This window comes from Podarcis vaucheri (genome assembly GCF_965113315.1).
Source record: "Podarcis vaucheri genome assembly, chromosome: 1".
Classification (NCBI taxonomy): Eukaryota; Metazoa; Chordata; class Lepidosauria; order Squamata; family Lacertidae; genus Podarcis; species Podarcis vaucheri.
In genome coordinates, this window is record NC_138759.1 from 57637998 (window position 1) to 57653118 (window position 15121).

The 15121-nt window shown below is 42.1% G+C and overlaps 1 long non-coding RNA gene across 1 annotated transcript; it reads left to right on the forward strand.

The window, feature by feature from the left end:
* The first annotated feature begins 8127 nt into the window (after nt 1-8127).
* Nucleotides 8128-13659, forward strand: LOC309526903. The gene is made up of 2 exons (XR_014217020.1): nt 8128-8263; nt 13283-13659. It is a non-coding gene; the product is annotated as an uncharacterized lncRNA (long non-coding RNA).
* The last annotated feature ends 1462 nt before the right edge of the window (nt 13660-15121 follow it).

The window sequence follows — 15121 nt, forward strand, 5'->3', positions numbered from 1 at the left end:
CAACAGTAGCCAATATGGTGCCCTCCAGATATTGCTGGCCTACAACTCCCATTATCCCTGACAATTGGACATGCCGTCTTGGACTTGTGAAGTTGGAAGCCAATATTCCAGCTGCTCTTTTCTAGATACCACCCAATCAGCAACCCCCCAAAGCAAGGTTAAAGGGGCCTTCTGGTGTACCTGCATAAATATCACCATCAGCCCTTTAATGACGAGGCCCTTTGAACTTCCTACAATGCTCCAGCATGACACTAAGGTAAAGGCAGTAAGTGAAATTAAAATGACAGCTTCCAGATCTGCCCCCCTCCAATTATTTAAAGACAGGTACAAGGCATGCATAAGTGGTCCTGCTGATGTGTGGGCAACTGTCAAAAGATAACGTGTGCTGATGGTGACCTTGCTACAAAGGCATGAATATGCAGTCGTATGGACAGAACTAATGTGTATACAACACCTCAAAGCTTTTGTTCAGACAGCTGCTTGCCTTCACATGGAGGTGGATGCAGAAACAGAAATAGGAGGAAGCATGTGTGATCCCAGAGTCTTCCTCTGCGTTTCACCGAAAGTAATGGCTTTTGTGCTGTTACTTTGATCTGCTGGGTACACATCCCAGGGTTTGCTGAAGTGTCACAAAACACCATGTACTGAAAAGGGTTTTTGAGGAAACCTTTTGTGGCATTATTTCTCTGTTCATTATGCTTCTGAATGCTTCTGAACTGATATGCTTCTGAAGGGTTCTTAGGAACAGAGTTTGAAAGCCAATGCTTTATAAGGAGGCAAGAGAGAGTAGTAACACAACAAGAGCACATTATGTTATATAATATAATATGGTATTTATACACACCAGGCATTCCCTTAGCACAATCTTATCTCATAACAGTATTCCCTGTGTTACTCACAGTTCTCACCCACATTTCTCAGAACCTTTTCAGAAAAAAAGAATTTTGAGAAGATTAACATCCATTACCTCTTCCCTGAAACTTTTTTGTTTGATGTAAGCTTTGGAAACTCATACAGGGCCTGAGAAAACAGTATATGGGAGCAATTTCATAATAAATGCAAAGTAATACTCTGGATTTATTCATTTGATTGATTTTTCTTTTCTTTTTAGATTTTGTCTGATGTCACCCCAATCAACTCCGTTCACCATCAGGAGACATTAAAAGAAGACAGTGTTATAACCTGTGCCAGTAGAACATGACCTAGAAACAATCCAAATGATATCAAAACCACAGAACTAAGAGCTTAAAACCCCCAGGCAATAAATTCTCAGGCAAGAAGTTAGAGGAAGTTCTACTGAGCTCAATGGGATTCACTCCTAGGAAAGTGTGTAATTCTCAGCATGAAGTTTTATACATGTCTATTCAGAATATGCTCAGCTGGACTTACTCACCAGAAAGTGTGTTCAGGTTTTCAGCCTCGGTGTCATGACTTGCAAAGCAGCTGTCCTCAGCTTGGTTCTGGCATCCATCTGTCTCAGGAGACAACGGAGGAGTACAACTTTGGGGGTGAGCTCAAGCTGTTGGAAGGTTGCAGCACCTGCTTTAGCTATAGAGACCGAAGCAGGAAAGACATGCTTTGTTGCATCTAGGGCAGATGAAGGCATCTTGCTATGCTGCTGCAGATGCACCCTGGCACTTCTTTCTGCGCTCCTTCCAGCAGTCGTTTCTCTGGTCACTGCTATAGTCTCCAGACACTGTGGTCATCTGCAGGGTTACTTCCAGTCTTTTTGGACTACAACTCCCATTAGCCCCAGTCAGCACAGCAACCATTTTCATATTAATTTTGGATTAATTATAATTTGGTGCATTTCTATTTCCTTTTATAGGTATCTGGGTATGTCTGCATGATTTAGTGCAGGCTCATTTATCTACTAACTAAACACCTTTTTCTTTTTTAAGGAAAAGCAGAAATTGAGATAAGCAGGAATGTTGCTTACAGAGAATTATATTAACTATATTATATTATATCATGCAGTTATACAGAAAAATAAGACCCAAAATAAAAGCAACTGAATGTACAGAAGAAACAAGCTATATATATATATATATATATATATTTTGGTGTCTTCGGGTGTCTTCCCGTGTAAGAGTCGGGGTGTCTGTGCGACGTTTCGACGAGGTCTCACTCGTCATCTTCAGGCTGGTGCTTTCGGCTTCTTGTTACTGGAACAGAGCAGAGTCTGGTGTTTGAGTTCCTATAAATACTGTTGAGGGGTGTGGTGTATAGCCTCCAACGTTCTGGGCAGGGAGGAAGTTCCTAGATTAGTGTGCCTTTTCTTCTTTTGTTCCTTAATTACTTGAGGGATATCTTGGGTGATTTCATGAGTGATATTCTGAATACCACTGGGTGGGTCATTAAGTGTAGATTAGTTGCTAAAGCTTTCGTGTCTTGACCTCTTGAGCTTGTGAAGAGTTTTTCTGAGAAGATGGCTGTGCTGCATTTAGTTGTGCTCTGGCTTGGCTTCGTGTATAGGGGCGAGCTGTGGTTTTGTGCCTTGTGCCAGCCAGATCTGTGTAGGGATTGCAGGGGGGTGCAGCATCCGGAGGTGCCACTATAGTTTGGCTACTGGATGGAGTCTGTAATATGTCTGTGGAGAGGGTCTGGGTTTGGGTCTGGTGTGGTTGATTGGTGACGGCGTTCTGTGTGCCTCTGGTTCTGGTGTCGGTTTTTGTGGGGAGGGCTAATTTCCAGATGTCTGGCAGGCGGGACGTGTCGTCACGCTTGTTCATGTTGTGAGGGTGTTTCTCTATCTCGATGGCTTCCATGATTATTCTCTTGTGGTGATGTTCCATGTTAAAGAGCAATTTGGAATCTGCAAAATTAATTTCGTGTCCTGTTTCTTTCATGTGTTGGAAAAGAGAGGAAGTTTTTTCTTCTTTTTTGACGGCATTCTTGTGTTCTGCGATACGTGCATTTATTCGTCTGTTTGTTTGTCCAATGTACGTGGCTGGGCAGACTTTGCAGGGTATTTCATAGACCCCTTGGTTTTCCAGCTGGATTTTGTCTTTTGGGTTTCTGAGGATATTGGCTATTTTTTGGTTGGTGCAGAAGGCTGTTTTGATATTGTGTTTATGGAGGATTTTGCTGATTTTGTCTGTAGTGCCCTTGATATAAGGAAGGAGGGCCATGCCATTGTTTTCTTCTGTGTCTTGGTTTTTGGGGGGTGTTTCTTTTTGGATTAGCTTCGTAACCCTGTTTTTCTGGTATCCATTGGCGATTAACACATTTGAGAGATTCTGTAACTCAGTTGTCAAGTGGTCTTTGTCAGCCAGGCGTTTGGTTCTGGAGATGAGAGTCTTGGCTACGGAGTTTATTTGTGCAGGGTGGTGGTGTGATTGTGCATGTAAGTAGCGGTTGGTGTGTGTTTTTTTCCGGTAGATAGTGTGTCCTAGGGAGCCATCAGGTTTTTTGTAGATTAGGACGTCAAGAAAGGGGAGTTGGTTGTTGTCTTCTATTTCCATAGTGAATTGTATTTTGGGGTGTAGGCTGTTGAGATGTGTGAGGAAGCTATCTAGTTTTTCTTTCCCGTGTGGCCAAATTACAAAGGTGTCGTCAACATATCTGAGCCAAAGTTTGGGTTTGTGTTCTGACTTGTCTAAAGCATAGGTTTCAAAGTGTTCCATGTACAAATTTGCGATGACCGGTGAGAGGGGTGATCCCATAGGTGCTCCTTCTATCTGTTTGTATCTTTGTCCATTGTGGATGAAGTACGTGTTGGTTAGGCAGTGGTTGGTCAGGTCCAGGATGTATTTGGGGGGGTTGTATTTGTTTTGAATGGCTGTCAAGGCTTCATTAATGGGCACTTGAGTGAAGAGAGATACAACATCGAAGCTCACAAGTAGGTCATCGGGATGTAGGTATTGTTTCTTTATTGTTTCTATGAACTGGAAGGAGTTAGTAACGTGTGAAGCGATGGATTCTGCATAGGGCTGAAGTTGCTTAGCGAGAAATTTAGCGAGATTTTGTAGAGGTGAGCCTATGGAGCTGACTATTGGTCTGAGTTCCAGCTCCATAGGCTCACCTCTACAAAGATACAAACAGATAGAAGGAGCACCTTTGAAACCTATGCTTTAGACAAGTCAGAACACAAACCCAAACTTTGGCTCAGATATGTTGACGACACCTTTGTAATTTGGCCACACGGGAAAGAAAAACTAGATAGCTTCCTCACACATCTCAACAGCCTACACCCCAAAATACAATTCACTATGGAAATAGAAGACAACAACCAACTCCCCTTTCTTGACGTCCTAATCTACAAAAAACCTGATGGCTCCCTAGGACACACTATCTACCGGAAAAAAACACACACCAACCGCTACTTACATGCACAATCACACCACCACCCTGCACAAATAAACTCCGTAGCCAAGACTCTCATCTCCAGAACCAAACGCCTGGCTGACAAAGACCACTTGACAACTGAGTTACAGAATCTCTCAAATGTGTTAATCGCCAATGGATACCAGAAAAACAGGGTTACGAAGCTAATCCAAAAAGAAACACCCCCCAAAAACCAAGACACAGAAGAAAACAATGGCATGGCCCTCCTTCCTTATATCAAGGGCACTACAGACAAAATCAGCAAAATCCTCCATAAACACAATATCAAAACAGCCTTCTGCACCAACCAAAAAATAGCCAATATCCTCAGAAACCCAAAAGACAAAATCCAGCTGGAAAACCAAGGGGTCTATGAAATACCCTGCAAAGTCTGCCCAGCCACGTACATTGGACAAACAAACAGACGAATAAATGCACGTATCGCAGAACACAAGAATGCCGTCAAAAAAGAAGAAAAAACTTCCTCTCTTTTCCAACACATGAAAGAAACAGGACACGAAATTAATTTTGCAGATTCCAAATTGCTCTTTAACATGGAACATCACCACAAGAGAATAATCATGGAAGCCATCGAGATAGAGAAACACCCTCACAACATGAACAAGCGTGACGACACGTCCCGCCTGCCAGACATCTGGAAATTAGCCCTCCCCACAAAAACCGACACCAGAACCAGAGGCACACAGAACGCCGTCACCAATCAACCACACCAGACCCAAACCCAGACCCTCTCCACAGACATATTACAGACTCCATCCAGTAGCCAAACTATAGTGGCACCTCCGGATGCTGCACCCCCCTGCAATCCCTACACAGATCTGGCTGGCACAAGGCACAAAACCACAGCTCGCCCCTATACACGAAGCCAAGCCAGAGCACAACTAAATGCAGCACAGCCATCTTCTCAGAAAAACTCTTCACAAGCTCAAGAGGTCAAGACACGAAAGCTTTAGCAACTAATCTACACTTAATGACCCACCCAGTGGTATTCAGAATATCACTCATGAAATCACCCAAGATATCCCTCAAGTAATTAAGGAACAAAAGAAGAAAAGGCACACTAATCTAGGAACTTCCTCCCTGCCCAGAACGTTGGAGGCTATACACCACACCCCTCAACAGTATTTATAGGAACTCAAACACCAGACTCTGCTCTGTTCCAGTAACAAGAAGCCGAAAGCACCAGCCTGAAGATGACGAGTGAGACCTCGTCGAAACGTCGCACAGACACCCCGACTCTTACACGGGAAGACACCCGAAGACACCAAAACCTGCATTCCTGTACCCGTGAAAATCTACGAAAGCATATATATATATATATATATAATATATATATATATATATATATATATATATATATATATATATATATATATATATAATCAAGCTGGTTTTGTCTGAGGCTGTGTTGCAGCAGAGGCCTTTGATGGTTTTTGACTGAACAATGTTGTCTTCTTACATCTTAGAAGGCTGGAAGTCAGAAAATATTCATTGATTGAGCTTTCAGACTTGCATTGATTTCATTTCAAATTGCTCCAATAAACTCCTGCAGAAAGGATTGATAAGAAGACAAGTGAAGAAAAAGCAAAATTTCAAATTGAGAGATTTTAATTGTCTCCTTTAAGAGACCTCCAGAAGTTAAATTCTAGACAGTGCTGTGCCTGCATGAGGACCCCGTTGCTGACATTTCTTGACAACTTCATGCATCTGTGGCCAAAAACATCAACGCACTCTCCAGCATCAAAGGGAAGCTGCCTTATGCCACTTGCTATCTAGCTCAGTATTGTCTGCACTAACTGGCAACACCTCTCCATAATTTCAGACATGCATCTGTCCCAGCTCTAACAGGGGATTGAGCGTAGAACCTTCTGCATGCAAAGCAGTTACCCCACCAATGAACTATGGTCCTTCCGTTACCCTTGCTCCCACTTGGGCTGTGCTTCTATCAGAATTGCAAATCCTCAAGCAAATCCCCATTGTTTTTGGCTCCTGACACTATCTTGGACATCAGATTTCCTTAGCTGCTATCATTCCTGGTTCATCATCTACTTGGCTGCACATCTGCTTCATACCACACATGCTGTCTCCAGCTGCTGTTTATCTCTTTCTGCCCGCCTGCCTGTTCTGTCTATTCACACCACCCTCAACAAACCATAAGAGCAACTTTGATTTAATTTTGATCTGTTTCTGATTTTCAATTAGGTGCCATGCAGAGTGCAAAATTGTTGCCAGCACTACACCAGCTGCCAAGGGATGTGCTGTAAAGACTCGCAGCACTATTTGCCTGTAGGGGGGAAGGCGGGGACACATGACTCGCTATCAATTCAAAACCTTTGCCCAGGCTTTCTCAGGTCATTCCTCTCCCTGACTTTGCATGTGGTTATTTCCCATGAGGACAATCTCTCAAGTCCTATAGTGAGTTTGGGTTTCTAACTTTCTGAAGTATCAGCAAGGTGAAGACTGCAAAATGAAGCCTGAGCAGAACACAATAAAATGAGGTGATGGTACTTCTGAGGAGGCAGAATGGATGGCACCATTTTTGACAAGGCAGTAGTCATACTGTTATGGGTTACTGGGGGAACAGGATCCCCTAGATCCATGGGTGCCATATTTTCCCCTCTAGATTACAGGGTGCTAGGGTTTAATCAGAGCTGAAAGATGAGCTTGTTTTTCTGCCAGACAGAAGGACAGAGGGAGGTGATGGTTCTACCCTTAGTCCAGTGTTTCCCAACCTTTTTTGGGCAACGGCACACCTGTTTAAGGAAAAAAATCTCGCGGCACACCACCATTACAGCCCCGTGACGTCAGCGCGCAGCGTCACGCCGGGAGGGACGCACGAAAGTGAAAGTTTTTTCCCTCCCCCTTGCCGGGGAACCTCCAAGCTTTGGGGGTGGGAGGAGGCAGCAGAGCGAGGGACTGAGGGACGGCGGCAACTGAGGCGGCGGCGGCTGTTGTGGTGGTGGCGGCGATAGCGGGCAGAGGAGGGGGCGGCGGCGGGGCTTGAGGAGCCGTCGCCGGGAGTTGCTGCTGCTGTTGTTGCTGCTGCTGCCCGGACATGCCGGCCTCCTCCTCCTCCGCTGTCTCGCGCTCCTCCCTTTTGCACGCGCTGCCCCGCCGCTCGGCACCACCACCGCGGAGCCGCCCCTGGCTCGACGCGGATCCTCGCCGCCGCCGCCTCTCACCGCCCGACTCGCCCGCCTCCCTCCCACGGCACACCAGCCAATGTCTCACGGCACAGTAGTGTGCCGCGGAACACCGGTTGGGAAACACTGCCTTAAAGGTAAAGTAAAGGTACCCCTGCCCGAACGGGCCAGTCTTGACAGACTCTGGGGTTTGTGCGCCCATCTCACATCTATAGGCCGGGGGCCAGCGCTGTCCGGAGACACTTCCGGGTCACGTGGCCAGCGTGACAAAGCTGCATCTGGCGAGCCAGCGCAGCACACGGAACGCCGTTTACCTTCCCGCTGGTAAGCGGTACCTATTTATCTACTTGCCCCCGGGGTGCTTTCGAACTGCTAGGTTGGCAGGCGCTGGGACCGAGCAGTGGGAGCGCACCCCGCCGCGGGGATTCGAACTGCCGACCTTTCGATCGGCAAGCCCTAGGCGCTGAGGCTTTAACCCACAGCGCCACCCGCGTCCCTAACACTGCCTTAGTCCATTGCAAAAGCCATCTACATGACAATGACCCTACCAGTAACCATGGGGAAGGTTGCCAGGGCAACATGGGCATAATGTCACACACAACAAAAGTTGTCCTTTTACACAGAGGTGATAGGCAAGGGAACAAGAAGGAGGAAGTAGGCAGAACTCCAGGCGATGCTGGCTGCACCCAGAGACCAAGGGCCATGACTGGCTGCTGCTATGGATCCAAGCTTGCTGCAGCTATGAGGGGAACAACGAGAGACACTCTTGGGGTGTAAGGTTCTGCACCCCCCTCCACTGAAGGATTCTTGGTGTAAATATGTGTTAATAAGCCATATTTTTAAGAAACTGCAGACTCTACTGTGCCTTGGTTTTCCAATGGAAACACATCCCCCAGGGAGTGCCCGGAACCCTCTAGAAACTTGTTACCACTCAGCAAAGATTGAGAGTTGTGTTTAACAATGCATTTGAATGCAGGCCAGCTGTACCTTAGGGAGAGTGAAGCAGCTGCCTTAGGCGACAGATGTTGAGAGGTAGGGGGCAGCAGGGAGGTTTCGGAGCACAGAGCTGTGCATACACCATGAGGTCTGCCTTAAGTTAGCTTGCTGTTTTCAGGTGTAATGGACAACACTGCCCTGTTGAAACTGTTGAAGGAAGATTCATATCTGCCAGTCTGGTATCAGGAATGGGGAGAGGCAGCAAAATGCCTTGAGCTAGCCCTGCTTGAATCTTGTTCCTCTGTGTGGAAAAAGCTCTGTGCAAACAGAATTGTAGTTCAAATTAAAAAATTCTAATACTTATCTAGAACTAATCTAAATAGTAAAGTAGAACGCGTATCTCCAATGGGTTAGGTTTATGTTCCTTCTGAGTTTTTGTTTTACATGGAAAGCATTCAAAATTGGCATTCCCCCACCTACAGGCAAAAGCTGTACAATCCTCTCCACCACTGCAGGGATCGTCTGTTCCATGTGTACAGCAGGCCTGAGTTTAAGCAAAATGTACTCTTTAACCATAATAGTTAAGGACATGTTAAAACAAAAGACAAAACTGATGTCATTTGGGGTCATAATGGATAGCTTGAGGAAGATATCGATCTGTATGTGGCAGCTATGAAAATGACAAATGCCATGCAAGGGATCCTGAGGAAAGGAAAGGAAAAGAAAATTTCTAATATCATAATATTTATTAAATAAAAATAAATAATAATGTCATTATACAATTCTATGGTGTGACCACCATATGGTTGCCTCACCTCAAAAGGGTCATTCTAGAGCTAGAAAAAGACAACTTAAATGATCAAGGGGTGGAACAACCCCCCCCCATGAGAAAATGCTGCAAAATTGGGGCTTTTTATTTTAGAGAAAAGCATGTAAGAGGTGGCATGATGGAGGTGTATAAAAAAGCCATGCATGGTGTGGAGACAGTGGAGATAAAAAAGCTTTGCTGCCCTCATAACACTAGAATTCCTGAATATCCGATGAAACCGAATGTTGGATGATTCAGGAGAGAAAAAAGAAATGACTTTGTGACACAGTGCATAGTTAAACTATGGAATCATCTTTTTCTGCTCCCAACCTCTAGCCTATTTTACTCCGGACTGATTCATGCAGCTAAAAGCATATTACTGATACAGCATGTTCAACATTCATCTTTAAGTGAAGTCTATCTTATGCTCTGAAAGTTCTATATAGTTATTCCGATCCTCTGAATATACACTCCATTTCCCCTGGCAATTCTGTCCAAATACCATTGCCTTGTGTTTCTGCAATCTGCTTTTTGAAGACCTCATTGTGGATTATATTTCTTGCTGTGTGGCTTTTCTTTCTACTGCCTGCTGTGAGGCTTACCTGGATCCACCAGTTTTCAGCCTAGTGAAACCACAGTAGGTGCCTTCAATCACATTAAGGGTATAATCCATAGTAATTCGACCCATTGTTTGTTGACCAATAGGATATGGCTTGCAAGCTATATCCTACTGAGCGGAAAGATTTATATTGTACTGGATATAAATGCTTCAGTTTAACTGGGCTTTGGATTTGCCTGTGTATGAAGTATTTATAAATATTGACTTTTTTAATGGCAGATTCATTTGAGTAGGACTCAAACCAAGTGATACAAAATGCCCATTTACACGTGCCTGAAAACACATATGATGCATCTGTAGGCAGTTAATTGCACTATTGCCGTGATTATATCATTGGCAGGAGCATTTAGAACCATTTCCATCAACACCGGGCAAGACTTTCTTACACAAACTAGTCCTAAATTGCATGCAGAGGATTTGAATTTTTATTCAATTCAGCATCCGTGCCTCAATTCAGAGTTCTCTTTATACTCTTGAGTGTACATCTGTGTGCATGCATGCAGTCAGTCCTCATTTGTTTGAACTGAGATTAAAAATATGTGCACATAACTGAACATATATGTAGATGAGCCATCCAATAAAATGAACAAAAGGCATAGAGAAGCATTGCTCCATTATTCAAGCTTCATCTTTATTTATTTATTTAAATGCTTTCTAGTGGCTGGTTCTTGAAAAAAAGATGCATTTATTCTTTTATGAGTTTGGGGTCACTAGGAATTATAACAAAAAGGGCAATTGGCAAGCCTAATGTTATCCATTACTTCCTATGGCAGGAATATAAGAACTTTAGAATCGTTCTGTTGTATCAGGCCAGTGGACTATCTAGTACCGCTTTCTGTTCTTACAGTGTCCCTCGACTCCTCACTGGAATCAGTTGAAAAGCTGCTCTGCCCTCAACACTTGATCTTAGCCAAAAGGCCGGGAACAAATAACACAACTGGAGAGAGATCTGTTGGAATGTAATGTAAAAATGCTGTCTAAAATGTATAAGATATTATTGGAATGGGAGACAAAGGATGAGCAAGTAAAATCCTCAATGATACATTGGGAAATAGATATTGGTCATAATATAGCTATGGAAGCATGGGAACGATTGTGGAATATGGATATAAAATTTACTGCATGTTATGGTCTAAGAAAAAATATATGGAATTGTTATATCATTGGTACCTAACAACTAATAATTGGCAAAAATGTATGAATGAAAATCAAATAAGTGTTGGAAATGTAAAGAGAAAGAAGGTTATTTTTATCATATGTGGTGGTCTTGTAGTAAGTTTAAAGCTTACTGGGAATTGGTATATAATGAATTGAAAAAGATGTTTAAAATAACTTATGTTAAAAAAAAATCAAGATGCTTTCCTTTTGGGAATTATAGGGACAGAACTACCCAAACTATATAGAAAATTATTCATGTATGCGACTACAGTGGCAAGAATGCTACTTGCCCAAAAATGGAAAAAATAAGTCCCAGTGAAAAAATGGATACAAAAACCTGTGGAATATGCAGAAATGGCGAAACTTACAGGAAAAATAAGAAATCAAGATAACAAACTTTTTATAAAAACTGCTTTATTGAATATTTATAAATAAACTGTAAACAGATAAGAACATTGGCAAGATGGTTGTAATAATCTGTGGTTTTATAAGAGTATATATTTAAAAGTAGATGAATAAAGGAGTAAATTAAGTTAATTTGGAATATGCAGAAAATGTAAAAAATAAATTTAAGGAACTGTAGAAAGAGAGGGAAGGAAACTGAGTTTTGAAATATTAAAATGATTGTAAAATTGTTGAAATGTATAAAACTGAAAATCATAAAATGATAAGAAAAAAGAAAAAAGAAAAAAAGAAAAGCTGTTCTGCCACTTTTTTGATTTTAAGTGCCAACTCTGGTTCCATCTTGGATTAAGTGGAGCCTGTCCCTTTTGTACAGGCTTGGCTTGTCCCAAAATGTTCCACAGTGCCCAACAATTTCAAACCTCTCCTTCCGACGCCATCTTCTCATCCATGGATTAAGATGACAAAGCCATGGATGTCTAGCTGACCCTGTGTGTTGAACCACTAGCATTTCAGAATGCTGGAGGTCCTGGCTTTCAACATCCTTCAACAGCATGGAAGATTTTTGATTTGGAAAATGCAGGGGAAACTCTTCTGCTTGTCTTCAGTCTTACACGCTCTGCATGAGTGCGCTGAAGGGGCACAAAGGGCACATTGTATCATGAGTTTGGTGAACAGCTGGGAATGATCAACAAGCACCTGGGAGATTCAGAGAGTGATCAGGACTAAGAGGAAGGCACAAAAAACCATGAGCTAGAAGGAAGCAACACTGCAAATTATCAAGCTTGCAGGTGATCAACTGAGGACAAAGCAGATTAGGAAGGAAATCACTGTGAGAAGAAGTAGCAGTTCAGGAGCTGGAAAATGGACGTATTGTAGCTAACCCTGCCAAAATAACTTTGCAAGCAACAAGATACAGTAGCATCACCTAGCTATTTCCCCTCAAATATGAGACCATCAATTTTTCATTTACTTATTTTACATATTTATAAACTGCTGAACAGCGCAAGATCATCAAAGCAGTGTACAACATGATACAAATGCATTGAAAAATGTTAAGACCATTCCTATAAACTTTATAAACAATAAAACTATTCATCAGATGTACAATTGATATTTTGTAAATATACTTCAACGATCTCTTTCTTAAACAAAAATGTATTTGGTAAGTGCGTAAGCATCATGATGCAGGACAGCTGTCAAGTTTGGGCTAGTAATTGATTCCAGAGGACAGGAGCTGCAACGCTAAAAGCACACCTCTGGGGCATGTGACTCTCTCAGCAGCGGCCCATTTAAGGACACCCTTGCTGTGAAGAGATATATGGGGTAAGGCAGTCCATTATGTAAGCCATAGATCCTATCTCTGGAAGACATATTTTGTGGGGTATGGGGGCTGTGTTAGGTAAATGCCCAGGTATAAATAGTTTACAAAGATATATATGACATTTGCTCTTCTGGAGTTTGAAGACATACCACATTCATCTATAAGAGCCACCACACAGACACCCCTGTTTCTTTTTTGTCCCAGGCCTTCTTCCAAGTAGGCAACCAGCAATCGATGACAGTGTTACATTCATCAACTTTGCAAAAAGAAAGAGACTTGCCTGCTTATCTTTTTGTTTTGACAGCATGAGAATGGAAATCTCACAAGAACAGATCTTGTGATATTTCAGAGTTTCTCTGCAGCTGATTGTGCCCAAGAACAAATGGTGCTTTAGCATTTACATATCTTCACCTTCTGAGAACTATAAATAGCACAGAAATGTTAAAAACACAATAAGATGGAGAAAAAGATGGATTGAGCGAAATGCACCATGTTGGAACTTTCAAATCACATTTTGAAGCAATTATCTGTTATTTTCTCCCAAGGTTTTCATGGAAGAGAGTTAAGAGCAGAAAAGAGAGACTATTTGTTTCATTTACGGCTAAGTGTATTGTACAAGGAAGCCACTTAAGAAACAAGAAGTAAACCACTGTTTGATTGAAGAGGGCGTCTTACAATCAAGATGGATTACCCAGTCCACCAACACCCGTGCATTCGGAGCTTTGACCTAGAGCTGTGAAATGTATCTAGGCCATGATATTAAGCTTTTTGCTTATGAAGTATATAGTTGCAGTGTGTATTTTTAGTTTTGCTGAGGTCAGTAATAAGGGATGCCAAGCCTTTTCAAAACTATGAAGAACAAAAAGGGAGAATCCAACATTTGGGGTTATAGGAAATAGAGTAAAAGTTGTTTTTAAAGAGGCATGATTCTATTGGAGATCACTGTATCTGAAAGAAAGGAGGTTGTCAGATTAAAGAGATAAGGATCATTTAACATGTATTAGATTGTTACGCCATAATGTAATAATTCGTTCAGCCTTACATAGGTGTGTTTAAATAATGTTTAGTGGTGTTCACACTGGACCTAAGATTCACCTTGCAGCTGTTGATGTTTTAAAAAATCCACTCCATTTCGGAGTTGCTCTCTGCTTTGATCTGTGTTTCAGGTTCTGAGTAGTTCTGTGTAAAATGAAGCCCTATGTTCCCCATCCATTTTAATGGGGAATGTACAGTGTAATGGGGAATGTACATTTGTACAGCCTGTAGATGTACAAATGACTACAACTTTTGCACCTTTTGGGCAAAGTGGATGAAAGTTACAGGCGCAGGAGGTCTTCCAGAGTGGATTAAATCTATCAAATTGCACACAAATAGGTTCAGGACCTTTTTGTGGTGCAAGTAATAGGAAGTCACTTTCCTCTTTCATATTTTTGAGGTGGGGAAGCAGAAGTCTGTCCGTGCTCTATTTTTTACCTTAAATTAATTAAAAGGTGGCTGGGTAGCATGAATTCTTACTTGCACTTTTTAAAAAACCTGGGAGCACCACACCAGCCTTTTACAACATATAGCTATCTTGAGCACTCCCTGTGGAGTTCTGAAAACCTCTGGATTTGTTTTCTGATTTTGTTTATTGTTCAAGCAGAGCAATAAAGGGAAAATTATATGAAGGTTTTAACTTTTACAAAAGCCCATCAGATGCTAACCAACCATACACTGGGCTCATTCACAACACAGAGAGCCTTTTTAGTAAGCAATAAATAAGATAATTTCTTGCCAGTCCATAAGACTGCCCATCTACAATCATAGATTACAAAAACGGTTGATACTTAAACAAAAGAGTTTTCTCCAAATGGCCATCTTTCCACATGTGTAGGCCAGAGTAAGAAGGTTATAAGTGAAAAAAGGATAAAATATGAAACAGATTTTGCTTTATGGCTGACTGGTAAGTTAAACTTCATTTCCAGGCTCATAGTTCCAAACTGTAAATTTTCATGATTATCAGACAGTCCAGCTAATAAAACATAACACTTTGGTAATACATGGGCTGGTAAAGACAATAATGTCAACAATGCTGGAGTTGAATTGAATGATGCTGAGAATCATTGATTATAAGCAGCTCTATTAAAGGGTGCTTTGTACTATAACAAATACTAAGAAAACAGAATACAGATAACACACTCTCTTGATTGTTAACCAGAAAATAACCAGAAGCACAAGTCTTGTTGCCCTTGATCAAGTCTCATTCATATCCCCAGCCTGGGTCCAAGATATATGAGGAAACATCTTCTGTCATTTGACACTTCATCCTACTTGAGAGAGCTGAGATGAAGAAGTGAGACTCTTTCGCAGTTTCATCCACTATCCAAGATACTCTACTAAGAACA